General features: G+C 39.9%; 1 protein-coding gene across 2 annotated transcripts in view; it reads left to right on the top strand.

Moving 5' to 3' along the window:
- The window catches only part of LOC108700042 (astrotactin-2), an 882,685-nt gene that overhangs the window by 575,635 nt on the left and 288,622 nt on the right, over positions 1-18,428 (top strand). The gene's annotated exons all lie outside the window — the stretch shown is intronic.

Genomic DNA, 18,428 nt, shown 5'->3' with positions numbered 1-18,428 from the left:
CCTTGCAACATGATCTTGACAAACTGGCAATCTGGGCAGCTAAGTGGCAAATGAGATTCAATGTTGATAAATGTAAAATCATGCACCTGGGATGTAAAAATATCCAAGCCACTTATACCCTTAATGGGACTGCACTAGGCAAATCCATTATGGAAAAGGACCTTGGAGTCCTTGTAGATGATAAACTTGTCTGTAGCAAGCAATGACAGTCAGCAGCATCAAGGGCAAATAAGGTCTTGACTCTTGAGCTGTATTAAAAGGGGCATAGAGTCAAGGGTGGAGGGGGTCATTCTTCCACTGTATAGAGCACTTGTAAGGCCCCATCTAGAATATGCCGTACAGTTTTGGTCTCCATCACTCAAACAGGACATTATTGTATTAGAGAGGGTACAGAGAAGGGCAACTAAGCTGGTAAAAGGTATTGAAAATCTTAGCTATGAGGAAAGACTGGCCAAATTGGAGATGTTCACGCTGGAGAAGAGGCGCTTAAGGGGTGATATGATGACTATGTATAAATATAAAGGGGATCATATAATAATCTCTCTAATGCTTTATTTACCAGTAGGTCTTTCCAGCTGACACGAGGTCACCCATTCCGATTAGAAGAAAAGAGGTTCTGCCTAAATATTCGGAAGGGGTTTTTTACAGTGAGAGCTGTGAAGATGTGGAATTCTCTCCCAGAATCAGTTGTACAGGCTGATACATTAGATAGCTTTAAGAAGGGGTTGGATGGCTTTTTAGCAAGTAAGGGAATACAGGGTTATGGGAAATAGCTCATAGTCCAAGTTGATCCAGGGACTAGTCCGATTGCCATTTTGGAGTCAGGAAGGAATTTTTCCCCCTCTAAGGCAAATTGGAGAGGCTTCAGATGGGTTTTTTGCCTTCCTCTGGATCAACTGGCAGATAGGTAGTTAATAAAAAAAAAAAAAAAAAAAAAAAAAAGGTTGAACTCGATGGACATGTGTCTTTTTTCAACCTTACTTACTATGTTACTATGTACAGGACAGCAGTTGTGCTTATTAATAGATGACGATAATTGATTGTATAAATGATGGTAATGGAATATATCCAATACAGGTATATGACCTATTATCCAGAATGCTCGAGACCTGGGGATAATGGATCTTTCTGTAATTTGGATCTTCATACATTAAGGGGTTATTTACTAAACTCCGAATGCAAAAATTACGAAAAATTTGTGACTTTATTTTATAAAATTTGAATTTTTTTGGAATTTATTAAACCCCAAAGATGAAAGAGTCCAAATCTGAAAATCCGGCATATAAGTCAATGGGAGAAGTCCCAATGATTTTTTTGATGTGCGCTGGGTTTTTTGGCAATACCCTGAAGTTTTCGGGCAAAATTCTGAGTTTTCGGGTGAAAAATCCAAAAAATCGTGAAAATCAGATGAGAAATGCAAAAAAAATCGTGAAAGTCCAATTTTTAAGATTTTTCCGGATTTTTTCCCGCAAACATAATTTACGGGAAAGTGTATTAATAAATAAGCCCAAAAAAACACGAGTTTTTTTCAGAAAATATTGAGATAAATTCGGACTTTGATAAATAACCCCTCTAAGTCTACTAGATCATATAAACATTAAATAAACCCAAAAGACTGGTTCTGTTTCCAATAAGGATTCATTATATCTTAGTTGGGATAAAGTACAAGGTACTGTTTTATTATTACAGAGAAAAAAGGAAATAATTTTTCAAAATTTGAATTTTTTGATTATAATACAGTCTATGGGAGATTACCTTTTCGTAATTTGGAGCTTTCTGGATAACAGGTTTCTGGATAAAGGATCCTATACCAGTATATGCATATCAAAACATAGGTCGAGACACTAGCATTAAATATCAGCTTCGGCAAAAGAAAAAAATATATAGAAATAGCTTCTGTGAGTTGTGCAGGATGATAGCTGTGTGTTAGAGCACTTCTCTCTGAGGACCTATTCTGTCTGGTTAAACCCTGTTAGCTTTTATTATGTCACTGTAAAAAGAAATTACACTTCCCAAACTGGCTCTAAACATAAGCATTTATTTATACAAATTTTCTTATGTACTTAAACAAATTTATTAGAGATCTCCACCTATGTGCATAAAAATCATCTCTGCTAATGATTTTACCTTATAAATATAGGATCACAGTTCATCATTAAATCTTCACAGATTGTAACATTCCCTATATGATTTCTAGGCAATGCACAAATGACCTTGCTTTCTACCAATAAATATTTAATGCACAATGAAACTTAAATGCAATTTTGCAATAGTTGTTTTTATTACAAATTCTTACCTGCATAATTTGAAGCAGTGGTTTTCATCCCAAATTTTATTTTAATTTATCTTCAAGATGGGATTCCAGGAGTATCTAAGACAGAAAATATACATCATAAATCAGTATTATGCACAAATAAAGTATTATGATTTCCTTCCGCACTCCAAAAACATTCAGGAAGATTCATTAGCTCCACTGGGGCAGAAACCGAAGTGAAAAATGTATAATATCTGTACAGTGCTGCAGAATATGTTGCTGCTGTAAATAAAGGAAAATAATATTACTAATCATAAAGGTTAGTCTAATCATACATAAAGCATTTTGTTATTTCCATTTTTTAAAACTCTTCTCAGTTCAAACAGATTCACAAGGACAAAGCACTGTAGCAAGGGAAATCATGCTTTCAGTTTTTGTTTATGTCTAGATAATTTACCAGTCATCAGACAAATATTAAGGGCCTTATTTATCAAAATCCAAATTTTTCGGAGTATTTTTTTTAAACTAGAATCCACGATTTGACCTTATTTATTATTAAAAAAGCATGATATAATCGGATCGAACAAAAATTTAGCAAAAATCCAATTCTTATGATTTTTCCGTTGTTTTTCCTGTATTGCTTGATTTTTTTGGGCTCTTGCTTGAAAAAAAGAGTTTTTCAGATTTTTCAATGAAAAAAATCAGATTTTCTGGGAAATTTCACTGCAGACCACAGAAACTTCCAAATAGGATCTCTCCCACAACCTCGGCAGGTCTGAGATGCAAGATTTTCTTGATTCAGATTTTTTGCAGCAATGGGCTTTAATAAATCCCGTAAAATTTGAGATTTTATTTCCACTACAAATTCCGATTTTATAGTAAAAGAAACTCAAATTTTTTTGATTTTTTTTGCATTCATACTTTAATAAATAACCCCCTAAAAGTATTTTCATGTTCTGGAAAGCGTTGTATTTTTCTACACGTGACTTTTAATAGCAAAGTGCTTACCAATTAGTAGTATACTACCGTATATACTCGAGTATAAGCCGACCGAGTATAAGCCGAGGTACCTAATTTTACCTACGAAAACTGGGAAAACTTATTGACTCTAGTATAAGCATAGACACAACTACAGCCCTGTCTCCCAGCAGCGCACATTCTGCCAAAGCGACCCCCCCAGCGATCAACTGGACTTCTTTGCAAAGTTGATGGTGACAGAGAATTGCCAAATGGATTACTGTGTGCATTGTCCCACTGTCCCACTACCATGTGCAGAGGGTGCTGTGTGATATTGCCATCACTGTTAATCTTTCGTATAACCAACAGAGGGCACTGTGTGATATTGCCATCACTGTTAATCCTTTATATAACCAACAGAGGGCGCTGTGTGATATTGCAGTCACTGTTATTCTTTAATATAACCAACAGAGGGTGCTGTGTGATATTGCAGTCACTGTTATTCTTTCGTATAACCAACAGAGGGTGCTGTGTGATATTGCAGTCACTGTTAATCTTTCATATAACCAACAGAGGGCGCTGTGTGATATTGCAGTCACTGTTATTCTTTCATATAACCAACAGATGGCACTGTGTGATTTTGCAGTCACTGTTATTCTTTCATCTAACCAACAGAGGGCGCTGTGTGATATTGCAGTCACTGTTATTCTTTTATATAACCAACAGAGGGCGCACTGTTATTCTTTCATATAACCAACAGAGGGCATTGTGGGATATTGCAGTCTCTCCCCAAGTGAACTGTTGGTATAGGAATGATTTAAAGTGACTGCAATCTCAGCTACTGCCCGCTGACCCGAGTATAAGCCGAGGTAGACTTTTTCAGCACATTTTGGATGCTGAAAAACTTGGCTTATACTCGAGTATATACGGTAAGTGGTTATAATGGTCTATTATTGCTTAAGGCTTAAGTTTTTGCAGGCGCATGTTTATAAAGGTGGCTAAACTGTTTTACACCAAAAGAAAGTGTAAAGAGTAATATAAAAAAACAGATATTGCTAATATTGCTTAAGCTGTATTGTTTTCCTTATTCCTAAACAACATCCATCTCCATTTCTCAGGCAGAATCCTTTACAAAGAAATGTACAAATAAATCTACTAGAAAGTCAAGTAGAAGGTACAGGTATGGGATTCGTTATCCAGAAACCCATTATCCAGAAAGCCCGAATTATGGAAAGGCCGTCTACCATAGACCCCATTATAATGAAATAATCCAAATTTTTTAAAATTATTTCCTTTTTTCTCTGTCATAATAAAACAGTACATTGTACCTTATCCCAGCTAAGATATAATCCTTTTTGGAGGCAAAATCAACTGATTGGGTTTATTGGGTTTATTTAGGGGCACATACTTGGGGTCGAATATCGAGGGTTAATTAACCCTCGATATTCGACTGTCGAAGTTAAATCCTTCGACTTCGAATAATATTTTAATCCATCGATTGAACGATTTTCCTTCAATCAGAAATTGGCTAGAAAGCCTATGGGGACCTTCCCCATAGGCTAACATTGATGCCCGGTAGGTTTTAGGTGGCGAAGTAGGTGGTCAAAGTTTTTTTTAAAGAGATAGTACTTCGGCTATCGAATGGTCGAATAGTCGAACGATTTTTAGTTTGAATCGCTCGATTCGAAGTCGTAGTCGAAGGTCGAAGTAGCCAATTCGATGGTCGAAGTAGGCAAAAAAAAATTTGTGATTTTTTTTTATAAAATCTGAAAATTTTTCGAAATTTATTAAACCCAGAGGACGGAAAAGTCTGAATCTGAAAATCCAACATCTCAGACCTGTCGAGGTTGCATATAAGTCAATGGGAAAAGTCCCAATGATTTTTTGATGTGCGCTAGGTGAAAATTACGAAAAAATCGGGAAATTCGTGGAAACCGGATGAAAAGGTCAGAAAAATTCGTGAAAATCAGATTTTTTTTTTTCCTGCAAAACAAATGTTTGGGAAAATGTAATAATAAATAAGTGTTAAAAACCCGAGCGGATTTGATCGGAGTTTGTGGCAGAAAATATTGAGATAAATTCAGGCTTTGATAAATAACCCCCCTAGACTTTATTTCCAAATGACAGAAAGATCTATTATTTGGAAAACCGCAGGTCCCGAGTGTTCTGCATAATGAGTCTCATACCTGTGTTATTATTACACAGAAAAACAAAATCATTAAAAAGAAATTATGATTTCATTAAAATGGAGTCTATGGGAAATGGCCTTCCCATTCCCGGAGCTTTCCAGATAACAGATCCCATACCTGTAGGGTTTTCGGTCCTTGACCGCCCTTCCACCTGCCACGCCCTTAGAGCCCCTCACTTAGGATCCAGAGATCTCCGGGAGACAAGCAGTACACCACACAAGATATGATGCAAAACTTGTCTGTTTATTAGCATGTAAAGCTAGATTTTATATTCTTTGCATGCCCCCTATGGCCCCTCCTTTAACCGCATACAAGGAGAGAGACAACAAATAGCACAGTGTGCAGAATCACAGGAATAGAGCATGTGTTACATTTAGAAGATGCAAACAAGTTACATAGGGTGGGGGAGGCAAGATGTCAAAGTTACAGAAATAACTAAAGTGCAACAGCTGAAGTTACATACATTTCAGTAACGGTATGCAGTTTCTTCAAGATGTACCTTGCAATTACAGTTACAAGCAATTAACTGTGTAATATAAGAATTTAAAGGTGAAGGCATAAGAACCGTGATTTTAAGCATATTCCTACAATACCTGTAGTGATATTTCTAAAAGTATGTGAATTTTACCAGCTTAACTATCAGCCCAACAGAGCTGAGTAGAATGTCTTGAGTAAAAAGTTGTTTAATTTATCAGGTTGTGTAAATCGGATATTTCAATTTACTTCATAAATGTATAGTTTCAAAAACTCGACTGTTTGGTAAAAATTCGGCATATAAAAGCTGGTGAGTTCACGTAGAAGTCATGGAAGTTGTCCAAAGCGAAATGCAAGCCATTTTTTAATCTAAGTTTTTCAAGTTTTTAAGACTCACAAATTCAAGTTTTTTAAGCTTGTAAACTCACAAATTCTCTAGGAGGCCGATTCACTAACTTCGAGTGAAGGATTTGAAGTAAAAAAACTTCGAATTTTTGTGCTCCTCGACTATCGAATTGGCGTAAATTCGCCTGAGTAGAATGATTCAAATAGATCGAGCGCAAAAACGTTGCGACTATTCGCCATTCGATAGTCGAAGTACTGGATCGAGCGCACAAACGCTGCGACTATTCACCCATTCGATAGTCGAAGTACTGTCTCTTTTAAAAATACTTTGACTGCCTACTTTGCCACCTAAAACCTACCGAATTGCTTTAAAAGCCTATGGGAAAGTACCATAGGCTTGTTTTCCAAGTTTTTGATCGGATAAAAAGGCATTCGATCGAATGAAAATCCTTCGAGCGAATATTCGATCGAGCGCCTATTCGCCTGGTGAATATTCGCCAATTCGACTATTCGCCAGCGCGTAAATTCGCCCGAATTGCCTATTCGATTCTATTCGATTCTATTCCCCAGTCGAATTTCGAGGGATTTAACCCCTCGAAATTCGACCCTTGATGAATTTGCCCCTAGGTATTCAAGGCATAGTTTTTTTCCCCACGATTGCATTTTCAAGTTTTTTGAATTAAGATTTTTTTCATAAATAAGCAAGCATTAAACTTTTTTTTTACAAAATTGCCATCTTTTTAAGCAGTTAAGCAGGTGATATATAGAAGGTTGAACCTGATGGACGCATGCCTTTTTTTCAACCTAACTTAAGCTGGCCATAGATGTTATTATTAAAAGATCCGATCGTCATCGTGAGACTATGTTTATCTCGGAACGATCATAGGAATTGTCCATTAACTAAAAAGACCAATTAAACAAAAGATAAACAGATAAACAAAGGGTAGCTGCCTGCTTGGCCCTGCAAAAACACGCGGCAATATGTTTTCAATAGTCGCCTCAGTGAGGCAACTTCGGGCGACAATAGAAAACGCATTGCCGCATGTGCATTAGCGCAGGCGACTTTTCATTGTAGCCTATGGGGAAAAATGCTGAGGCAGTTTGGGGAGATAGTCGCTCAAAAGATGAGGCGTTTAGTCGCCAGGCGACAAAATCTCCCCGAATCTCCTCGTGTGGCCTTACCCTAACTGTGTAGTATTGCGGGCAACTAATCTCCTTGTGTGCCATTGCCCTTATCAGCAATAACATAATATTTGTACATTGATAGCGAACTGGCTAGAAGATAAATTACAAACAATACTATTAAATAAAACATCTTAATATAATAATAAGATGACCTTGTGGTTAGCATAGTAAGTACTGTTTCTATTTCTGCTGATAACCATAAACTGTGCAAAACTACTGTATGTGGCCCATTCACTATGGGGCCAATCAAATTTCTATTTTTTGCTAGTAATTGTCTCTGAAAAACTTGAATTTTTTAGAGGTGTAAGAGTTTTTTTTATTATTTAAAGCATTGTTCAGTGTTTCGAGAATGTTGATAACTAAGGCTCCACATGTTCCATGCAGGATGTGACTGCTTTGTAACATAATAGTAACACATTACCTCCAACATGCTTTTCAAGATTTATTTCCTCTGATTTTTTCAGAGGAAAAAAACTCAAATTTTTCATGATTTATTAAACCTAATGCTGCTAAAAGTCTGAATAAAAAAGTACTCCAACTCATATGTGCCAAGGTTAATGGCAGGTGTCCCGTTTACAGTTGGAAGATATCATGATCTGTGCTGGGTTTCCTACAATAATCCGAATCATTTGTGATTTTTGGGCGTCATATTAGAAAAAAATAAGTTAAAAATGTGCACAGGAGTTTGGTCCAAGTGGTTTTACAAAAATAATGAGAAATTATTGGATTTTAGTTAATAACCCCCTAAAAATCCAAAATGGTTGCCCTTTTTATTGGTCACCACTGAGATCACCTGGAGATGATGGGAGCTACAACATGTTGCTGGCCACTGCTCCTGTGTAAACTATTGCAAAAAGGTAAAGTTGTACTCACCACAAAATTTTAAACAATTAGGTGTTGGCTGTGACCACACAATTCATACAAATAAGGGGAAATAGTCTGCTTTTACCCAATCAATATACTAATGACATTAAGGGTGAGGTCACATGGGGCGTTTTGACTTGCATTTTAAAATGCTTGGTTGACTGTAAATACACACAAAATTAAGCCCTACTGAAAATAATGGAATACGCACGATAGCAATTCACACTGGACGTTTGAGAGGCATTATCCGGCATGAGAAAGAGTAGAAATGCCAATAAGCCAATATGCGGGCAAACTCTCATGAGATGGATTGTGCATATACGTATTTGCGGTATTGTCTGCTGGTGACGTAATAACGTTGCATTTTGACGGCTACATGTATGCAAATGTAAATTGCTTTTGCATTTTTTTTCACAAACGTTTGCACTGAATCCAGGATTCAGTTCGGGATTTGGCCAGGATTCGGGTTCAGCCGAATCCTTGCGCCTGGCTGAACCAAATTTGAATCCTAATTTGCATATGTAAATTAGGGGCAGTTAGGGAAATCACATGACTTTTCATCACAAAAGAGTTTTTCCTTTCCTGCATATGCAAATTAGGATCCGGTTCTGTATTTGGTGGAATGTTTCACCAAGGATTCGGCCGAATCCCAAATAGTGAATTAATGCATCCCTACAAACGTTTAATAAAATCCTTTCGAGCAAAATTGTGAGGAATGAGAAAAAACAGAAATGCATGTTGGGAAAAGCAAAGTACAGGCTGAAAAACGCACATTATCATGGCCAAGCGGTTTCATTGGCGTATTTAGGCTCGTTTTTAAAAATGCAACATAAAACCACCCCGTGTGACCATGCCCTAATTTGTGCAATAAGCTACCAAAAAATCGCCTCCCCTTTTAACAAATCAGGAAATGTTTGTCCATCCATTACAACATATTCAAGGCAGCCAAATATGTCAAAGTCATCCCTGGTCTGGCTAGTTCTACCCTCACTTTAATCTAAATCGTTACAAATTCTATTACTTTTAAAATTACATTCAAAATTTAGTGGTATGCACAACCTTTTTTTTTTTTGTCATAGCTTATACAGGAACAGTGGCCAGGAGTGTTTGTGTCTGAGAAAGGTCAATAGCTAGTGACCAAAACATTAGACTTTGTGTAATAAAATAATAATTTTTTATTCAATTGTCAAAGGCTCACGGGATGCAGAACTTTTTTTTTTATTTTGCACACAAAGTACAATTCTATTACAGGTATGGCCTTTTATATAGAATGCTCAGGGCAGGGGTCCCCAACCTTTTCTACCTTTGAGCAACATTCAGATGTTCAGGAGTTGGGGAGCAATGCATGAATGAAAAATATTCCTGGAGGAACCAAATAAGGGCTGTGATTATTTAGTAGTCTCCATTAAGACTGGCAGTCTACAGGGGCCTCTCTTTGTTTGGCAGTACACCTAGTTTTTTATGCAACCAAAACTTTTCTCCAAGTCTGGAATTCAAAAATAAGCACCTACTTTATGACCATGGGGAGCAACATCCAAGGGGTCAGGGAGAAACATGTTACTCTCAATCCACTTGTTGGGGACAGCTGGCTCAGGGCCTGGGGCTTTCTGATTAATGGTTCTTTCTGTGATTGGGATCTTCATACCTTAAGTCTACTTGAAAATTATGTAAACATTAACCCAATAGGCTGGTTTGGGTTCAAATAAGGATGAATTATATTATTATTATATTATTATATTATATTATTAGTTAGATCAAGTACAAGGTACTGTTTTATTATTGCAGAGAAAAAGAATACAGGATTTGTTATACTCACTGGTAAATCCCTTTCTTGGAGGCCCATCTCTGCAGCACAGGACAGTAGGGTTAATGCGCTGTTCTCTTTAGGAGGCAGGATGGCTCAAAACTTGACGGGAGGCCAGGGACAATTCCCTTCTGCTCCTCCCCTTCCTAGCATTGGCCCCTCCTCCATCAGTTTCCATTAGCACAGCCAACAAGGAAGATGAAAGTTAAAAATGAAGGGTGGGGCTCCCTGTGCTGCCGTAACAGGACTCAGAGTAACGGATTTACTGGTGAGTATAACAAATCCAGTTTTCTCGGATCGTCCATAGGCAGCACAGGACAGTAGGGTTAGTCCCAGAGCAGAATGACAGGAGGGAATGTAAGAATGTAAATAGAAGGAGTAACATTAACACTAACAAGACAGTTGAATAAATAATGTATTGCTTCTTGTAGCACTTTGTGGCCAAACAAAATGTCCAATGAAACGAAAACCTGTAACTGGTAAAAGAAGGTGTGAATTGATGACCATGTAGCTGCTTTACATAGCTGCCTGGGTGGAGTGGGCAGTAACATGGAAAGGGACTGTGCTTCCATGGATCTGGTAGGTTTTTGGTTATAAGGAGCTTTATCCATCTTGAAATGGAGGCCTTGGAAGCCCTGGCTCCCTTACGGTTGGGGCCGAAGAGTATGAAGAGTGTGTCAGACTGTCTGAAGCCTGCTGTCCTGTGAATGTAAAATTTTAAGGCTCTGACCATGTCTAGGTTATGCAGTAACCGTTCTTTGTGGTTGGCTGGCTCACGGCAGGAGGATGGCAGAATGATTTCTTGGTTTATATGGAAGGTAGAGTTGACCTTGGGTAGAAAGTCTGGCAGGGTCCTCAAGACGACCATGTCCTTGTAGAAGATAAAAAATGGGGCTTTGTAACCCAGAGACCTAATCTCTGAGACCCTTCAGGCTGAGGATATTGCCACCAAAAAGGTCACCTTCCATTTGAGCAGGTGCCGGTCGATGGTAGCTTGGGGTTCAAATGAACCTTGATGGAATTGACTCCCAGACCTTTATCTAGTCCATCCTGTAGAAATTCCAACAGCAGGGGTATCTGGCACCTCCAATGGTTTATAGTCCTAAAAGTGTGCCAGATGCCATAGTAGGATCTTGAAGTGGTAACTTTGCGGGCACGCAGGAGTGTGCTTGTTACTCACATGGAGAACCCCTTGCATAACCAGATGGTGCTCTCAACAGCCACACCGTGAGGGAGAGCCTCTTGAGGTCTGTTGGTGCTGGTCCTTGGTTAGCAGATCCTTTTTGAGGGGTAGACACCAGGTCCGAGAACCACGGTCGTCTGGGCCAGTAAAGTTTTATCACAATGGCTGTCATTCGGAAGAGCTGAAGTCTGCAGAGAACAGGGTGTATCATTAGTATAGGGGGGAAACAGATAAACCAGGTTGAAGTGCCAGGGAGAAGTTATTGCGTCCACCATCAGTGCTTGTGGACCCCTTGACTTTGAGCAGTACTGGGAACTTGGAGGTTGAACCTGGACACCATGAGCTCTATCTGTGGGGTCTCCCACCTCCTGGTGATCTGCTGAAACACCTGTTTGTGAAGGCACTGCTTTTTAGTTTAATTGGCCTGGGATGTACACTGCTGCAAGTTGGCAGGAGTTGTGTTTCGCCCAGCTGAGGCTTCGACTGACCTCTGCAAACACTGATTTGTTTTGTGTGCCCCCTCGATTGATATATGCCACGGCTGTGGTATTGTCCGACTGAATCTTTATTGGATGGTTTCATATTAATGAAGACTAGTGTCTTAGGGCAAGATAAATCGCCCTGAGTTCGAGTATGTTGATGTGAAGTGTGGTCTCTTTGGGGGACCATCTTCCTTGTACTGTTCTGTGGTTGAAGATGCCTCCACAGCCTTTGAGGCTGGCGTTGGTTGTGATCAGCAGCCATCACCTTTGTGAACACTCATGGAGCTGTGGCCAGTCTGAACGGGAGCACTTGAAACTGATAGTGTCCTCCTAGCACTGCAAAGCGAAGATATTGTTGGTCTGTCCTGGCGATTAGTATGTGAAGCTCTGTTAAGTCTATAGACGTAAAGAAATCGCCTGGTTCTACATTGACTATGACAGACCTGAGTTTCTCCATCTTGAAGGTGGGGACCTGGAGGAACTTGTTTAGCCCTTTGAGATCTAACACCGGTCTTGCTGACCCATCTTTTTGGTTGCCAGAAATAGGTATGAATAGAAACCTCTTCTTTTCTCTGTGTCTGGTGCAGGAATGATGGCTTGGGACACCAGCATCTCATTGATGGCTAGCTTTAGGGCCTGTATTTTGTGTGGTGCTAAGGGACATCTGGATAACATGAATCTTGGAGGTGGTGGGTATTGGAAGTGTAGTCTGTATCCCGTGCTGATATTGTCTAATACCCATTTGTCTGAGGTGGACTTTGTCCAATACTTCCTGAATTGACTGAGGCGTCCTCCCACCACCTCGGTCTGGTCAGCAGTCATCCGACCTTCATTGTTCTTGATTTCGGTCATTTTCACCTTTTGAGGGGTGCTTTTGGTAGGCCCAGGAAGGTTTCTTTGGAGGGTGAAAGCCCTTGGATAATGATGAAAATGAACTCTGTTTCCTATTGGATCTTTGGTGCCGTGAAAAGTTGGGTATAGACTGTCAAATCCCTTGTCTTTAGAAAGCCGTTTGTCTGGTTGTTTCTATTCCTTCGTAATGGTCTCTGATCATTTTATACACTGGGAAACATCTCTTTGCATGGAGCCGAATCATTTGTCAATGGTTTTAAGTTTCTTTTGCTGTTCCTGGATGTAGCATGTCTGCGAGTAATGCATTCATAGCCTCCACCTGTGACTTGCGATTAGCTTCAGTAGGAGGGGAAGAGAATTTGTCTTTATCTTCCCAGTCACTATCAGGTATTGCCCCTTCCTCCTCAGAGTGCTAGTTAGTTGGTTTGGGTGGAGGGGGTTAGCTACCATAGAGGTAAAAGCTCTGACAGGGGATCTACCCTGCGTGTCTTGTAACTGCTGTGACCTCTTCAATGTGGTCAACTTATCAATAGATGCTGTCATCCCCATCACTGTAGAGATTGAAGCCAGTCAGGCATTTGAGGCAGTTGTTGTGAAACTTCAGGGCTAGCTGTTGCAGTTTTGGGGGATAACTAGTGTCTGCGCCTTTAAGGGAATCCACAGATTCCAGAAGGCCAGCTGCTGTGTGGTCTTGTTCAGCTGCCATGTTAGGAAGGGTTAATAACAAATAGACTGTGTGTAAGGTGTTAAAGGTAGGTAGGAAAAAGAACAATTAGTAGCTGTGCTACCGAAAAGTAAAATTGAATGCCCTTAGAGGGGTCTTTAACAAACAAGAGAAAGTTGTGCTCACCACTATTTTTTAAAACCATTAGGCGGGGCTGCAATGAGGCTGTGACCACAAAATACATATAGTCAAATACAAGAGTCCTCTGCACTCAACCCATTATCAATATATTTAAGACAGCGACATTTTGTGCATACTGCTACTAAAAAATGCCTTACCCTTTAAACAAAACAGGGATTGTTTGTCCATATATTGCAATATATTTAAGATGGCCAACTAGGTCAAAGTCATCCCATATCTGGCCAGTCCTATGCTCAATTTTATCTGATTCATTAAGAATTCTGTTGCTTCATTATACATTTTACAAAGGGACTTGGTTTTACCTGCAACTTAACTTGCTGCTTTCAAAGTAAACCTCCATACTTGGCTGCCCTTTTATTAGACACCAGTGGGATCACCTGACTATAGCTGGGAAGGGTGGGAGCTACAACATGGAGCTGGTCACTGCTCCTGTATAAACTATAACAAACAAGAGAAAGTTGTGCTCACCACTATTTTTTAAAACCATTAGGCGGGGGTGCAATGAGGCTGTGACCACAAAATACATATAGTCAAATACAAGAGTCCTCTGCACTCAACCCATTATCAATATATTTAAGACAGCGACATTTTCTGCATACTGCTACTAAAAAATGCCTTACCCTTTAAACAAAACAGGGATTGTTTGTCCATATATTGCAATATATTTAAGCTGGCCAACTACGTCAAAGTCATCCCATATCTGGCCAGTCCTATGCTCAATTTTATCTGATTCATTAAGAATTCTGTTGCTTCATTATACATTTTACAAAGGGACTTGGTTTTACCTGCAACTTAACTTGCTGCTTTCAAAGTAAACCTCCATACTTGGCTGCCCTTTTATTAGACACCAGTGGGATCACCTGACTATAGCTGGGAAGGGTGGGAGCTACAACATGGAGCTGGTCACTGCTCCTGTATAAACTATAACAAACAAGAGAAAGTTGTGCTCACCACTATTTTTTAAAACCATTAGGCGGGGGTGCAATGGAATTCTTAATGAATCAGATAAAATTGAGCATAGGACTGGCCAGATATGGGATGACTTTGACGTAGTTGGCCATCTTAAATATATTGCAATATATGGACAAACAATCCCTGTTTTGTTTAAAGGGTAAGGCATTTTTTAGTAGCAGTATGCACAAAATGTCGCTGTCTTAAATATATTGATAATGGGTTGAGTGCAGAGGACTCTTGTATTTGACTTAGAGGGGTCTTACCCGCCTGATAGCGGTAGTTTGCTGCCTTTGGAGCTTGGGGGAACCCAGAAGGTGAGTGAATAGCTGCTGAAGAAGACTTTGGCGAGGAATGGAGAAGGGGTCACTGCTGGAAAGAGGAGGAGCAGGAGGAGAATGTTCCTGCCCTCTGTCAAGTTATGAGCCATCCTTACTCCTATAGGGAACAGCGCATTAACCCTACTGTACTGTGCTGCCTAGGGACGATCTGAGAAATCATTTTTACAAATTTATCCCAAATTTTTTTGGATAAAATGGAGTCTATGGGAGATGGCCTTTCTGTAATTCAGAACTTTTTTGAATTAAAATCTGTTTCAGGATAACAGATCCCATACCTGTTTATTAAAAAAATAAAATATCTTCTGTAGAATTGTACAATACATGGTGAAACAAAGACAACCAAAACAAAACGAATCCGTGAGCTATAAAACAAGTGTATCCAAATATGGCAATTCTCTTGGGAAAGGGAGCCCAGGACTAACATAAGCAAGACTAGTTTAAAATGGATGTAAGTCTCCAGGTACTATACAAAGCCAGTAACAATTACATTTTTAGAAATTTTTTTTAGAATCTAGACACCCCTTCCTTTTTGATAATGAAAATGCTGAGTAAACTTAAAATATATAATGAGGTATAAAGCATATTTTATGTTACTGGGAACTCAGAATTGTGTAAAAACAGGGGCTATGACACACTAGTGGGTTCATATAACAAAAGAAGTAATGCACCAGGTCTAGCAACATATACAGTCATATGAAAAAGTTTGGGAACCCCTCTTAATTCTCTGCAGTTTTATCATTGGCTGAGCTTTCAAAGTAGCAACTTCCTTTTAATATATAACATGCCTTATGAAAACAGTAGTATTTCAGCAGTGACATAAAGTGTATTGGATTAACAGAGAATATGCAATATGCATCATAACAAAACTAGACAGTTGCATAAATGTGGGCAATCCAACAGAGATATTACATCAATACTTAGTTGAGCCTCCTTTTGCAATGTAACAGCCTCTAGATGCCTCCTATAGCCTTTGATGAGTGTCTGGATTCTGGATGGGGGTATTTTTCACCATTCGTCGATACAAAATCTCTTCAATTCAGTTATATTTGATGGCTGCCGAGCATGGACAGCCTGCTTCAAATCATCCTATAGAGTATCGATGATATTCAAGTCGGGGGACTGTGACGGCCATTCCAGAATATTGTACTTCTGCCTCTGTATAAATGCCTTTATAGATTTCGAAGTGTGTTTAGGGTCATTGTCTTGTTGGATTATCCAAACCCTGCTTAACTTCAACTTTGTGACTGATACTTGAACACTATCCTGAAGAATTTGATTATATTGGGTTGAATGTCGTGATATTGATTGCATAAATACTTATCATTGATTCCTTTGACAGGCAGACCATGAATACTATACAGAATCATGCAGTGTATTTTCATGGTACAGGTATGGAACCTGTTTTCCAGAATGCTCAGGACCTGGGGTTTTCAGGATAATGGATCTTTGCATAATTTGGATCTTTATACCTTCTAAGTCTATTAGATGTAGATAAATCAAAGGGGATGTTCCCCTTTTAATTAAGTTTTTGTATGGTCTAAATATCTGAGACAATTTGCAATTATTTTTTTATTTTTTAATATTTGTGCTTTTTGAATTATTAAGCACTGATTTGAATAAGAGACTGTAATATGAACAGTAGAGGGCCTAAATTGAACCAGAAATAAAAAGTAGCACTAACACTATATTTGTAGCCTTATAGGGCATTTGTGTTTTCGTTGGGGTCAAAAACCCCCATTTGAAAGCTTGAAGTCAGAAGAAGGCAAATAATTCAAAAATTATATAATAGGAACAAATGAAGACCAGTTGAAAAGTTGCTTAGAATTAGCCATTCTATAACATACTAAAAGTTAACTTAAAGGTGAACCTCCCCTTTAAGAACCTCCCCTTTTTAGCTCTGAAAAGACTGTGTTTGACTTCTTTGTCAATTATAGTAATTGTGTCTTTGGGGGGGCGTGGCTACCAGCCACATGGGAACAGACGCACTTGCTCTGAGCTCCAGTGCCTGAACTATTCTGATTTGACCGGCAAAACCCATACACATGGCTGATAAAGTGAAGCAAAGTTGGGAGCAGCTGTCGCAAAGACAACTGATGGGGCAAAGTGGCGCACAAAAATGGCCTCAGAGGCAGCAGCCAAGCTGGAAAAATTTGCCCAGGAGGGAAAGGCTGCACAAGATGGCGCCTCATCCTTAGGGCCCAGCTACCTGTGTGCAGACATCCCTGCGACACAGACTGAAAATGCAGAGGGGGACACAAAGGAACAATTTCTGGAAGGTTGGCTTTGAGATATTTTTGGAGAACAGGCCCAGGCTCTGATTTGTGGCAAGGCCACATAGGCCCGGGCCTAGGGCGGCACATTTTTGGGGGCGGTATGCCGCCCAGCCACCTGTGCTCCCCAGTGCTTCGGCGCCAGCGTGTTGTAGTGCGGGCAGGCGCCTAGGGGCGCCCGCCCAGCGAATCCTGCGCTGAACAGGCCCTCTCCATGTCTATCAGGATTGAGAGAGCGCACAGGATCCCCATGAGATGTGGACCACCAGGGGCCCTTCCAAAGCTGCTGATCACCAGACTCCTGAACGCAAGGGACCGGGACGAAATTCCTGAGGCTAGCAATGCAGAAAGAAGCCATTTTGTTTTAGTCCCTACTAGATGCGACAGAAAGTATCCCAACATCTCTGACTTTGTAAGTACAACCGTTAGATGATTATGAGCGTTAGTGGAGAACTTGGACACTTTTGATCCCCTGATTTAGACTGCAGTCACAAGAGGCGCAGGAACTGATGTAATAGACATTACCGTTACACCTCGAAACAGACCCTGTAGGCCGGATAGGCCGCACTTCTACATACTGGGCTAATTGCTGATGGTAACATGGGCTATGGAGGGAGGGCACCAAATGGAGCAACTCAAGTTGTTGTTTAGTTTGCAGCTCACTTGGAGCGCACTAGACTGGCAACGCCGGTGTAATAAAATTATAAGTTACGAGCACAATTCCACCTATAAGTTAGGGAGGAGGTAGAAGGGGAGGGGAAGGGGGTTTATACTGTTTAGTTTTGGTTCTTGTATTTAATACGCTTTGTTCAGGGAAAGTACAACCGGTAGGAATTGCACAAGTGCAATCCCACTGAAACACAAGCCCCCATGACACTAAAGTTATTGAGCTGGAATGTGCGGGGTCTTAATAGCCCTATTAATCGCAGGCTAGTTATGGACTACTTAAAACACAAGGATGTAGGTAGTGTGCTACTGCAGGAAACCCACCTAACGGGGAGTAAGATACTAGCCCTGAAAAAACTCTGGGTGGGTTGACATTTTCATGCCACATATAGCTCACACTCCTCAGGGGTTGCAATATTAGTGTCCAAACAGGTCCCCTTCCAACTACTAGCCCTGCAATCTGACTTAAGGGGCAGGTTCCTTTTTCTACATACTAAGATCTTTCATCAGAAGTATGTTATAGCAAATATGTATATCCCGCCACCATATGACCCCGCTTGTATACCACAGCTAATACAGTTTATTGCCCAATACCCCCGTGCACGGGTCATAGCAACAGGCAACTTGAATACACTATTAGATACTACACTACACCGGCTGAGGATACGGCCACATGATGGGCTGACAGCCGGTCAAACCTGGCAGACCTTACAGAGGGGGCAGGGCTCACTGAAATATGGACATCT

Source organism: Xenopus laevis, chromosome 8S (genome assembly GCF_017654675.1).
Source record: "Xenopus laevis strain J_2021 chromosome 8S, Xenopus_laevis_v10.1, whole genome shotgun sequence".
Lineage (NCBI taxonomy): Eukaryota > Metazoa > Chordata > Amphibia > Anura > Pipidae > Xenopus > Xenopus laevis.
This window is presented reverse-complemented; position numbering and strand designations above follow the sequence as displayed.